This window comes from Rattus norvegicus, chromosome 13, assembly GCF_021556685.1.
Source record: "Rattus norvegicus strain SHRSP/BbbUtx chromosome 13, alternate assembly SHRSP_T2T, whole genome shotgun sequence".
Taxonomy (NCBI): Eukaryota; Metazoa; Chordata; class Mammalia; order Rodentia; family Muridae; genus Rattus; species Rattus norvegicus.
Window position 1 is genome coordinate 2991430 of NC_141546.1, and position 13401 is coordinate 3004830.

The 13401-nt window shown below is 47.1% G+C and overlaps 1 pseudogene; it reads right to left on the bottom strand.

Moving 5' to 3' along the window:
- Window positions 1-815: 815 nt before the first annotated feature.
- Window positions 816-4994, bottom strand: Envl-ps7 (MLV-related proviral Env polyprotein-like, pseudogene 7; annotated as a pseudogene).
- Between the last annotated feature and the right edge of the window lie 8407 nt (window positions 4995-13401).

A 13401-nucleotide genomic window follows, 5' to 3' on the forward strand; every position in this document is an offset into this window, starting at 1 on the left:
TGTTACTGATGGGAGATTAGTGTGGGTATTACCCGAGAAGCAGAGATTAAAATACAAAAATTTGGAAGGTGCCTTTCAGAGGCAATTCTGTCCTTCCTCTGTGGGACCTGAGGATCGAGTTCAGGTTATCGCACTTTTCTGGCAGACTCTCTCCTCAGCTGATCCATCTCACTGGTACACGATGCAGTTTTTCCAAAGTAAACTGAAGCCCTTCTTTATTTCAGAAATATTTTCTGAACTTAGCTCATTAGGTAGCTACTGTGTTCATTGTTCCATTCCTACCATCCAGTTGCAGAGTATGTGGATCTCCCCAGCATGCCACCTGTTGCTAATCTCTCCCCACACTAAGTACAGCAGATATCAGAAAGCTCCAGAAAAGAAAACTTACTTCTGTATGGTAGATTGAAAAGTTCTCAGTGAGAACTTTCCCTCGGGAAGTGGACCCTCCAACTCAATGACCAGACCGAGAGCACAGGATGCAATCAGCAAGAGGATTTGGTTTATTGTCAGGATACACAGGCACCTGTGGGCCCTTCAGGCAACTCGGGGGACTGGCGCACCTAGCGGAACCAAGGATGGACTTTTTATAGGGTTCTGGGGAGCAGAAGCAAGCATACAGAAGCAGATGCATGGTTACAGGGATATAATTGGTGGATTCTAATGTGGCGAGGGTTCAGCCCGGGGGCAAGTTCCCTAGCTGCCTTCCTGGAACATAACGGCTGACTCGGGCCCCCACCAGGGTGTGGGACCTCTCCCGGGGCTTTCCACATTCCTCTTTCTCATTGTCAGGCAATGAAATCTTTCACTCAACTTGGTTAAGAAATCTTTGTCTCTTGTTGTCTCAGCCTATGGAACTGTTGTTTCAGTACGAGGGTCTGAATGACTGAAAGTCTATCCCTCATGAACTGTACCAGCCTATTAAGGATACAGGGTCCAAAAAGAAGAATTAGGAGAAGAATAAGTAGGGGTCCCATCAGGGTAGACAGGAGGGTAACAAACCAAGGGGATTGGTTAAACCACCTCTCGAACCACCCCTGTTGGGAATCAAACAGCTTTTGTCTCTGGGTCAGGCGTTCTCGAAGCTTAGCCATATTATCTCTTACTATTTCAGTATGGTCTGCATAGAAACAACACTCTTCTTTTAGAGCAGCGCACAATCCACCCTCTCGGAGGAACAACATATCTAACCCCCGTCTGTTTTGGAGGACCACCTCAGACAACGATGTCAAGGACTTTTTTAATGCGCTCACAGACTCTTCTATAGCTTTAAGATCTGCATTCATGGCTGTTTGTAGCTGACGGAAATGACCAGTTTCTATGAGTGCAGTGGTCCCGGTCCCTATACCTGCAGCCACTCCCCCCAAGGTGATTCCTCCTAGGAGTAAAGCTAAGATCAGGGTGGCAGGCTCTTGTCAGAATTGAGTCTGTCTCTCGAAAAACAAGTATATATACTCGGATTCATGGTAGGTGACTTTGGGCAAAATTTCTACTAATACACAATAGTCAGAGGATTGATTGAGGACTGTGGCCGAGATGCAGGGTGTTAGTCCAGTGTTGCAGGCCCAATACGTGCCTCTTGGGGCTGTCAGGAAGTAGTTCCCAGTGGGAACCCTCTGAGTGGTGTTGCAGAGGGTCTGGTGTGTGTGGGGTACATTCCCCAAGCAGAGCCCTAGTCCCGAGACCTCGGGCAGAGTTAGTTTGTGGTTAGGAGTATTGGCACAGCTGTCCAGGGCAGCGGTCAGGTTGGTATAATTTCCAATGCCCGCCACCCCTTCATAATAGGGCAGACCGGAAACGAGGCACAACCAGCACTCCTGAGTCCTAGAAGGGTCTGCATATGAGAGCCAGATATGCACCAGTCACCAAATTTAATAATCGATCCCCGGTGCCTGGCGACGGGGAGATCAGAATGGTGGAGCCCCCCGTCGTGGAGGAGGGTTTTGTAGGGTTGTTACCAGGGGCCTGAGTGACCTTAGGCAATGACGGGGGTTGGGCCTGTGCCGGGATTGAGGGAGGCTTCTGATCTGGTAAAACTATGTTGGGTCCAATGGGTCGAGTGGCCAGGGGAGAGACCTGTCTATTTAGAGAGAACAGGCCCACCGGGTCGGTCCCTGTAACATATAAGCGCAAGCCCCAAGATTTGGGCCTGTCCCAAGTTGCTCTCTTACCTGAGTTGGTGAAGTGGAGGATGAGGGGATTGCATTTCCCGTCCCGTTTACACAAGGTGTAAGGAGACCGACCGTCTCGTTTCAGAGTGTTCAGGTCCCAAGAGGAGGATGGCTTCCAATACGCATCCCCGGTGGTCTCACATCCCCACTGGGCTCAGTATCCACTCCCCGGCCCTCCATACTCCTGGCTCACTCTGTGACCAGGGCAAACGTAGATCCCCTTGCTGTGGGAAGCCGGGCCGCAACCATAGTAGGTGGTTGAGGGATGCCAGTTATAGGTAGTGCCAGGCTCCCACTTGTAGTCCACCACATCACAAAGGTCAAAGTATAAGGGAGGGAAGGCGTCGGCCAGTGTCCCCCTTACGGAGGTAGCATTAGCCAGCCTTCCTGTCATGAGATTAGTGAGTGTCCAGGTAATGTTATAAGTGAGGTGGGGGCTTATTCCCCCACTGACTCCGGGCCACCAAAGGACTAGGAGGAGCCACTAACAGTTTTAACTTTAAGGAGTTTGGGGTGCGCTGGACTTTCTATGTCTGGGGTGTAGGGTTGTGATTAGTCAATTCCTCAGACTGGGCTGCCTTGACGTGTGACTCGTGGATCCAAGCCGTGATCCCGTCTAACTTTAGGGCTGTCGGGGTAGTCAGGAGGATGGTGTAGGGTCCTTTCCACCGTGGCTCGAGATTCTTTGTCTGGTGTCTGCGCACCCACATGGTGTCTCCAATCTAGAATGTGTGTGGCACCACCGGATGCTCAAGCTTGTCCTGGTAAGCAGCAGCCAGAGGTTTCCAGACGTCTCTCTGTAGGGCCTGCAGATGGGCCCTCAGAGAGGAGCTGTCAGCAAAATCAGCAATGTTTGAATCAAAGAAATGGACAAATGGGAGTGGTGCTCCATACATTATTTCAAAGGGAGTTAGACCATGGGGGACTGGGGTGTTCCGGGCCCGATATAGAACTAGGGGAAGGAGGGCCACCCAGTCCTTTGAGCCAGTTGCAAGTGTAAGTTTGGATAAAGTCTCCTTAATTGTTCTATTCATGCATTCTACCTGACCTGAACTCTGGGTTCTATAGGCACAATGTAATTTCCAATCAATCCCCAGTAATTTGGCCACCAACTGACTTACTTGGGAGACGAAAGCAGGTCCGTTGTCCGACCCCAACACTTGAGGCATGCCATACCTGGGAAAGATTTCCTTGAGGAGCTTCTTGGTGACCATTTTTGCAGTCTCGTGCTTTGTGGGGAAGGCTTCGACCCATCCTGAGAAGGTGTCTACAAACACTAGAAGATACTTGTATCCATACATACCTGGTCTAATTTCAGTAAAATCAATTTCCCAATGGATGCCGGGGCAGTGTCTTCTAGGACGAACTCCTTGTCCAATCATGGCCCTTCCCGGGTTAACCTGAGCGCACGCTTTGCAACTCTCAGTCACCATTTGTATTGCTTTGTCCCGATTCAAAAAACACAGATTTATCTCTTCTCGATCTAGTAAGGTTTTCATCTTCTTAAACCCCAAATGGGTCAATTTATGTAGAAAGGAGATCAATTCAAAAGTCATATTTTTTGGCATAACTGTCTTTCCTTTGTAGACCCACTGTTCTAGTTGAGGGTAGTAGATGGGCCCCATTTTTTCTAGGAGCACTATGTCCTCATGGGTATAAACCCAACTGGTTTGTCCCACTGGTGGAGACGTAGTTTGGTCTGGGCTATTTAAGGGCAAAATTTGTTTGCTCATGGCCGCTTCTCGCGCCATGTCATCGGCCAGCCGGTTTCCTCGTGCCTCTGGGTTATGCCCTTTCTGGTGTCCTGGACAATGCATAATACTCAGGCTTTTGGGCAAGAATAGGGATTCTAAGAGGGCCAGAATTTCAGCCTTATTTTTGATATCCTTATCCTCAGATGTGAGCAGCCCCCGCCTCCGGTAGATCTCCCTGTGGATGTGTGCTGTGGCAAAGGCATAATGGCTGTCTGTATATACATTTAGCCTCTTACCTTTTGCTATCTTAAGCGCCTGAGTCAAGGTGATGAGTTCAGTTCGTTGTGCAGAGGTACTAGCAGGCAGGGCTATCGCCCAAATCACTTTGTCCTCCGTAGTGACCGCGGCTCCGGCCTTTAGCTCTCCATCTGCCAAGAAGCTGCTGCCATCCATGTACCATGTGTGGTCAGCATTCTGAAGAAACAGGTCCGATAGGTCCGGCCTGGTTCCATGTACTTCTGCGAGGATTTGTAGGCAGTCATGCTGTTCTGCCTCCTCTGGTAGAGGAAGCAAGGTGGCAGGGTTGAGAGCGACTACGGGCCCAAACTGAACCCGCTCTGCATGCAGTAACAAGGCTTGGTAGTGGGTCATGCGGGAATTAGAGAGCCAGCGGTCCGGGGACTGCTTTATCAAGGCCTCCACTGTGTGGGGTGCTAGGATGGAGAGTGTCTGTCCCAAGGTCAATTTTCCAGCATCCTTGGTCAGGACAGCAATAGTTGCCACCATCCTCAGGCATGGTGGCCAGCCGGAGGCCACAGGGTCCAATTTCTTAGACAGGTAGGCTACAGGGCGGTTCCAGGGTCCCAACCTTTGCGTTAGGACCCCTTTAGCATACCCATGTTTCTTGTCTATGAACAGTTCAAAAGGTTTGGTAATATCAGGGAGACCCAAGGCAGGGGAGGACAATAAGGCCTGTTTGATGTTTTCAAATGCTTTTTGTTGCTCTGGTCCCCACTGGAAGAGCACCCCCGGTTTAGTGAGGGGTACAAAGGGGCTGCCATTTCAGCAAACCCAGGAATCCAGAGGCGACAGAATCCCGCCGTCCCCAAGAACTCTCGTAGCTGTCGGCCATTCTTGGGGGCAGGGATGCTGGCCATAGTCTGTTTCCTGGCCGGGGTCAGCCATCGCTGTCCATACCGTAGCTGTTATCCTAAATAAGTAACCTGGGTCTGGCAAATTTGAGCCTTTTTGGCAGAGGCTCGATAGCCCAATCGTTCCAAAGTCTGTAAGAGGGATTCAGTTCCCTGTTGGCATGCAGTTTCAGAAGTGGCCGCTAGGAGGAGATCATCTACGTACTGCAGGAGTATGAGGGTGGGGTGCTGAACTCGAAAGTCAGCTAAGTCCCGATGTAAGGCCTCATCAAAGAGTGTTGGGCTGTTTTTAAACCCTTGAGGCAGTCTTGTCCAAGATAATTGTCCTGAAAGCCCTATTTCAGGGTCTTTCCACTCAAAGGCAAATAAGGGTTGGCTTTCGGGCTCAGACAGAGGCAAAAGAAGGCATCCTTCAGGTCTAAAACCGTATACCAAGTATGTGTAGGGGGCAGTGTACTGAGCAAATTATAAGGGTTTGGAACAGTAGGATGAATATCTTCTACCCTCTTGTTGACCTCTCTCAAATCTTGTACTGGCCTATAATCTCCAGTGCTGGGTTTATTAACAGGCAGAAGAGGTGTATTCCAAGGCGACCAGCAGGGGACTAGGATGTCTTGATCCAGAAGCCTTGTAATGTGAGGCCTTATGCCTTGATAAACTTCGTGTGACAGGGTATTGTTTTATGGAGACTGAGTTGCAGTGGCCTTTAACTGAATAATTAAGGGGGGCTGTTGGAGCGCCAACCCCATTCCACCAGTCTCTGCCCAAACCAGTGGAAAATTCGTGACCGAAGTGTCTATTTCTAGGGATTGTGGCTTGTCCTGTCCCAGTTCATATAGTCTATATCCATCCTCTAATTGAAGGGTTAGAACTTGAAGGGGAGTTCCGTGGGGGCCAGTTATTCGGGCCCATCCTTCCTCAAAATGGATTTGTGCTTTTAGTTTGGTGAGCAGGTCATGGCCCAGCAGAGGCTATGGGCAGTCCGGAACATGTAAGAAGGAATGGGACACCTTACTGGTAGCCAGCTGAACCCAGCGGTCCGTAGTCCATCGGTATTGTTTCCCACCAGTAGCTCCTTTTACCCAGGCCGTCTGGTCACTGAGTTGTCCTGAAGCTCAGGTGAGGACTGAATGCTGGGCTCCTGTGTCTACAGGAAGGCAGCCGGCTACCCCCCAACTTTAAGCGTTACCCTGGTCTCGGGGTGGGGGGTGCTCCTGGCCCTGACCTCCCTAATCTTCATCTAGGGCTAGAAGGGAGGTTCGTGGTCGAGGCTTTCGGGGTCCGCCAGGCTTCTTGGGGCATTCTCTGGCCCAGTGCCCTTTCTCTTTGCAATAGGCACATTGAACTTTATCCAGCTTCGGCTCTCACCCTATCTCCCTTTTTTTCCTGGCCCTGAACTACGGCGGCCAAGATTCGACTCAACTCTTTGTTTTTTTTTTGTTTTTTTTGTTTTTTTTTTAATCTCTCTCTTCCCCCTCTCTGTGAACTCTATCTTCTTTTTCTTCCTGTGTCTCCCTTTTATTAAAAATCCTCTCCGCTTCTTTAAGTAAATCCTGTAACGTATAGCCCTGCAAATTTTCTAATCCCTGTAACTTAGACCTGATATCTGGTGAGGCCTGCCAGATGAAGGACATAGAGACATCCTTCATCTGGGTCATCTGGGTCATAGGGAGTGTACATACGGTAGGCCTCCTTGAGTCTCTCTAGAAAGGCAGAGGGAGTTTCCCCTGCTTCCTGTAAAACCTGCTTTACCTGAGCCAAATTGGTAGGGCGTCGTATAGCCCCTCAGAGACCCGCTAGGAGCAACTGGCGATAAAGGCATAGGTGTCCCTTACCTTCAGCTGTATTAAAAACCCAGCTTGGTCTCTTAAGTGGGAATGCAGCATCAATTTCCTTAGGCATCATCCCCCAGAACATGCTTTCTGGCCTCTAGGAACACTCTCTGTTTTTCTTCTGAGGTTAAGAGGACCTGTAAGAGCTGTTGGCAGTCATCCCAAGTGGGCTGGTGGGTAAGTAAAACAGATTCTATTAGGTCGGTGAGTGCCATCGGATCTTTGGAGAAAGAAGGGTTGTGTTGTTTCCAGTTGTAAATGTCAGCTGCTGAAAACTGCCAGTATTGGGTCTGGCCACTAGTTCCCTGTCTAAGTGGGAAAGCCTGGGAGGTTGAATCTGGCATCACCTCACGCTTACTGCGCAATCTCCCTGCGACAGGGGAGAAACCCTCATCAGACTGTGGCCCGGCAACTGATCTGTCAGGCAACTCTGTCTCCTCCTCTTCAGCCGGGCCTGTAGGTAAACGATATGGGGGAGGGTCTTCAGAGAGAAGATCTATAAGAGGGGAATTTGAATCTGCCGGGAGGACAGGTTTCTTAGAAGGCTCTGATTTAATTGGAGTGGGGCAGAGAGAGGAAGACATGGCCAGCGGGCCGGGTGGGGCCGAGGGGACAGGCTGGGGGTTGAGGGGAGGCCAATGTGGGTCCATGAAGGGTTCCGCCCAAGGAGGGGGGATCCAAGGCGAAACTCTCCCAAATGATGACATAAGGAACCTGGTCAGGATGTCCGTGGAAGACCTGATCTTCAACCTGTAAAATAATGGTCTTATTAAACGTGCCATTCACTGGCCATCCTGCTCCGAAAATGGGCCACTCAGAGGTGCAGAGGGTCTGCCATTTTCCTTTTTTGACCTCGACGTACTGGTTGTGTGCCCGGTCGTGGACGTCTTTCCAATGGTCAAGAGTGAGACTTAGGGGCGTTGTTAGAGACTGTCCCATGTTAGTTCTAAGGAAGATTAGGACACAGAGAAAACAAACAACACTAATAGTTAAACAAGCAACAGACAGGCGTGCTGCACGGCTATGGTACCAAACTGAAAGCAAAATGTCAGATAAAGGTACCGAAGGTCCAGGGCCCTCTGAAAGCAAAAATGCAGACAGAGGAGCCATAAGTCTGGATCCTCCACCTCCAAACAGAGTCCCAGATTGAGCCCCGAAAAGTTGGGCTCCTAGAACACTTGGAACGTCTTCCAGGGCTGCGGGGCAAGAAGTCAGAGCTCCTCAGCTCCTTCTTCGTCCCGCCCAGATTCAAAACAACCTAGCTGAGCGCTCACAGAACAGACAGAATAGGGCAGAAAGAGACAGAATCAGACAGACGCTGGCCGGCTTACTTCCCAGTGGGTGGTTGGTGGTCCCTGGGTGGAGGACCCCCTATCCCGGACGAGCCCCCAAATGAAAAGTTCTCAGTGAGAACTTTCCCTCGGGAAGGGGACCCTCCAACTCAATGACCAGACCGAGACCACAGGATGCAATCAGCAAGAGGATTTGGTGTATTGTCAGGATACACAGGCACCTGTGGGCGCTTCAGTCAACTCCGGGGACTGGCGCACCTAGCGGAACCAAGGATGGACTTTTTATAGGGTTCTGGGGAGCAGAAGCAAGCATACAAGCAGATGCATGGTCACAGGGATATAATTGGTGGATTCTAATGTGGCGAGGGTTCAGCCCAGGGGCAAGTTCCCTAGCTGCCTTCCTGGAACATAACGGCTGACTCGGGCCCCCACCAGGGTGTGGGACCACTCCCGGGGCTTTCCATATTACTCTTTCTCATTGTCAGGCGCTCAACCACAATCTTCCAGTCGCCAGGCTCTCAACCACACACATCCTTCTTGGCAGCCACTGTGTACTCAGTGTTCTGACCTTTCCCTGAACCAGTCATCTTAAGTACAGCCTTGCAAAATGGTGTTACTGCTGCTAAGCTGGGGTCTTTCAAGATCTCCTGTTTTTGGTGAGTAAGGAGCGACAGAACAGTTCTAAAAGGAAGGTACATTTGTTCTTAACCAAAGAGGAGGCCTGCAGGCTGCAAAATGAGGCTCAACTGAGTCCCACATCTCTGCCATATGTGTAGTTCCAAGTCATGCACTCTGGAGTAGGATTGCATAGCAGTGTCTTCAGCCTCATTCTCTCTGCCGTGGTATGCTCAGTGCCACCCTGGCATCTCAATATCTCAGGTCACATCTGTGTCTTCAAGACATCATTTTCTCTACATTTCTGCTTCTATGGCATCATCGTCAGTCTCACTTGGGTTTCAGAACATGTGGCTTTTCTTTTTGCTTTGTTCTCTTAAGCCTGTAACCAATGCTGTTTCAGCCAATTCTGTTTCCAATAATGTTGAATCGCAGAAAAACAAACATTTAATTACAGCAGACTCTTAGGAACATTTAGGAGGATAGGATCATAAAAACAACCGAGCACCCCGAAAATCTCACAATTGATTATTATAGAATCCTCATATTTGTCACTTAATCAAAACTATAATGAAACACCTGATGTTATGATGAAATCAAAAAAGAGGTGTATATAATACTCAAAATTAAAAGAATCAATAAAACTAAAACCTATTTCTTTATGAAAATCACCAAACTAGATAACCATTAGTCAAATACTAAAGCCCACAGAAACAGTGTCCAAATTAACAAAATCAGAAATGGAAAGGGAGATATACAAAGCAAAACTGAAGAAATTCAAAAAATTATGAAATCTTACTACAAAATCTATTCTCAACAAAACTGAAAAATCTTGATGAAATGGAAGATTTTCTAGATAGATTCCTGGATAAAAGATTAAATCAGGATCAGCTAGCCCATCTAAACATTCCTGTAATCCCTAAGGAAATAGAAAAGTCACTAAAATCTCACAATTAAAAAAGCCCAAGGTCAGATCATTTAAGTTCACAATTCTAGAAGACATTCATAGGAGACCTAATACTTCTCAGACTATTCTACAAAATAGAAACAAAAGGAACACTATCTAATTTGATGTATGAGGCTATAGTTACACTGATCACAAAAGCACACATAAACAAAATAAAGAAACATAAATTAAGATTAATTTCTCTAGTGAATATTACTGTAAAAATACTCAATAAAATTCTCAAAAATAACATCTAAGAATACATCATAATAATCATTTACCTTGATAAAGTAGGCATCTTCCCACAGATGCAGGATGACTCAATATACAGAAATCCCATCAACATAATAAAATATACTCAAAGAATAAAAACATATGATCATCTTCTTAGATGTCGAAAAAGCCTATGACAAAATACAACAACCCTTTGTGTTAAAAGTCTTGGAGAGATCAGGAATTCAAGCTACATAAATAATCGAAATTAAAGCAATATAAAGCAAACCAATAGTTAACATCAAACTAAATGGAGAAAACTTGAGCAATCTCACTGAAATCAGAGATTAGACAATGTTACCCACTCTACCAGTCTCTATTCAATATAGTTTTTGAATTCCTAGCCAGAGCAATTAGACAACCAAAGGAGAGCAAGGAGATACAAATGGGGAGGAGAAAGTCAAGATATCATATTTTTGATGATTTTATAGTATACATGAGCTATACCAAAATTTCTACTACAGAATTTCTATAGAACAATTTCAGCAGAGTGACTGATAAAAAGTTAAAAATCAGTAGCCTTCCTCTATTCAAAAGATAACGAGTCTAAGAAAGAATATATGGGAATAACACCCTTTGCAATAGCTACAAAATTATAAAATATATTGGTGTGACTCTAAGCAAGTGAAAGATCTGTATGAAAAGTGTTTGAAGAAAGAAATCAAGCAATCAAAGAACTCAGAAGACGTAAAAATACCCCATGCCTATTGATCAACAGGATTGGTAGGGAGCCATTCTGAGCTATACAGTCACAGGGCACTGAACCCTAAGATGGCTGCTGTAAGATTATTAGATTGTTGGACAAAAGCCTCTCCCAGGAAGATTCCAGGAACAATCACAGGATGTTTCAGCCTGAGCAAACACCAGATGTCCCTGAGCAGATTCCTGAGAAGGGCTTGACCTTTTCAGAGAAAGAATATGTCCCCAGAAGACTGTTGCCTCAGTGTCTAAGGAGAATATCTTGCAGTTTAAGAATTTACCTTATGGCCTTGGGCACTTCCCAGTACTCCCCCGCCCTAAGCTTCAGTTCCTGCTTCAATTCCTGCTTCAGACCTTTAAATGCTGTACATTTCTCTCAATAAACAGACATTGACAACAGAATCTTGCTTGGTCTACTTCTTTTCTTCCCCCCTTGACCCTCAGGTAGTGCCTGTTCGGGACCCTGAATAATGGGACCTGCTGGACGGGTCAAGTTGCGCCCGAACAGGGACCCGAAGCACACCCAACTACTGGACGAAAGAGACAAAGGATCCACAAGAAAGAATTTGAGGATTCTTCAGGCTGCATCACTCATGCGTCACTGGAGAGGGAGGTGAGAACATTGGCCAATTAATTGTCGTCCGATTGTCATGGGGAAGCAATTATCTAAAGAAGCTTGTTTCATAGAGGCATCAAGCACTCACTCAGGGAGAGAGGAATAAGAGTTAAGAAAAAGTATTTAATCAAATTTGTTTGTTTTATTGATGAAAAGTGCCCTTGGTTAATTTTAAGCGGCCCTGATAAACACCCCCTTACTTGGAATAAGGTTGGTCAAGACATTAATAAGCTCTTGAAAGCCGGAGAACCAGTGTCCGTGGCATTTTTTAGTTACTGGGGTATCATTAGAAACATTATAAAACATTATAAAAGATTCTGAAAAAGGAGGCAAGAGTGCCCGCCTCTTAGCTGTTGCAGAGGATTTCTTACAAGTTTCAAGGTCATGTAAAAACTAAAGTAAAAATGGGGAGCCGCACTCTCCTTGCTCTTCCACTGTAATCCATATGCCTGGGGAGAGGGGAAATCCCCCATCTGAAGCCTTATGCTCTCTAGAGGACCCCAAAGTGTCTAAAAATTTGAAAACCATGTATCCCTCTCTAAAAGAGATCTCTAGAGACCAAGACAAAGAAAAAAGTGAGAGGCACCACTTACGCCGCTTCTCTGAGTCAAAGCTAGATCCCGCCTCTGAGGTCAAGATAAGGAGGAAGCTGCCAAATATGAGGAGGAGAGGTACGGGCCCCGGGCACAGGAACCTCCGGTCTTTTTCACACAAAGATCCGGACCTACCCGACCCCCACTCTATTTGCCCCCAATGCTGTCAGCTCCTCCTGCACCTCTGCCAATAGCAGTTGTAGAGGGACTAACTCAGAATAAGGTTGCACTTCAGGCTCAAATCACCGGACTCAAACAAGTCTTACAAGTCAAACAGGAGTTGGGGGATCTTATATTAGAGATTCAAAAATTGCAAGAGACCATGGGAAAGGGACAAGTTGCCCCCAAAAGACCGTCTAACACCATTAAAAAACCCCAACCAAAACTAACCTTCCCTTTTATGACCAGGTCACGCGCTAGACAGGCTAGAGAGGAACCTGAGCCTGATAGTACCAACTAGGGACAAGGACAAAATGATAGTGAAGAACAGGAGACTGAAGAGGAGAACGATTATGATGAGGTAGCTGCAGACTCTGATGAGGAAGGCTCTGACCAAGGTGAATACGAGACTTCCTGTCGCATATACAAAAAACTTAAAATCAAACATATTAAAGAATTACACTCGGCTGTTAAAAATTATGGCATAAATGCTCCCTTTACCTTGTCCGTCTTGGAGGGGCTCGAGGAGTCTGGATATTTGACTCCTAGCGAGTGGACCAAGGTGGTACAGTCTGTCCTCACTAGAGGGCAATATTTAACATGGAAATCAGAGTTCATAGACAGAGCATAGAGTCTTGCTTCTAGAAAGAGAAAAAATCCCCTGAGTAAGACCGCCTCTTGGACAGCTGACAAGTTATGCAGAAGGGGCTCATTTGCCGCTGAGGAAAAACAGCTGGGGCTGTCTCTGAGTGTGCTTGCTCAAATGGCGCAGGCTGTTTTGTCTGCCTGGAGAGCAGTCCCTGCTACAGGAGCACTCAACACCCCCCTAACTAAAAAATTCCAGGGGGTGCAAGAGCCCTACGCTCAATTTGTGGGGAGACTACAAGAAGCAGCCAAAAGAATCTTAGGTCAGAGTGAAAGTGAGGGGCTCCTCGTTAGACAGCTCGCTCTTGAGAATGCTAATTCAGCATGCATAGCCGAATTATGAGGCAAGACCAAAGACCTTGATATTTCGGAAATGATTAAACTTTGCAATGATATCGATTCCTTCTCACATCAAGTATCCAAGTCTATTAGTCCAGCTATCGGGGCTATGTTCCAAAAAAATGGGGATTCGGGTTGCCCTAGAGGCAAAACATGTTTTAAATGTGGACAACCTGGTCATTTTGCTAGAGAATGTAGCTCCCTTAACCCCAGCCTGTCCCCTAATCCTACCATTGTTTAAGGGGCCCCTATATCCACTGCCCCGGGAATTTGTCCCCGTTGAAGGAGAGGCCGTCATTGGGCAAAGGAATGTTGGTCTAAGACTGACGCTAATGGGCAAACCCTCCCTGCAGTCAAGGGAAACAGGCAGGGGGCCCCA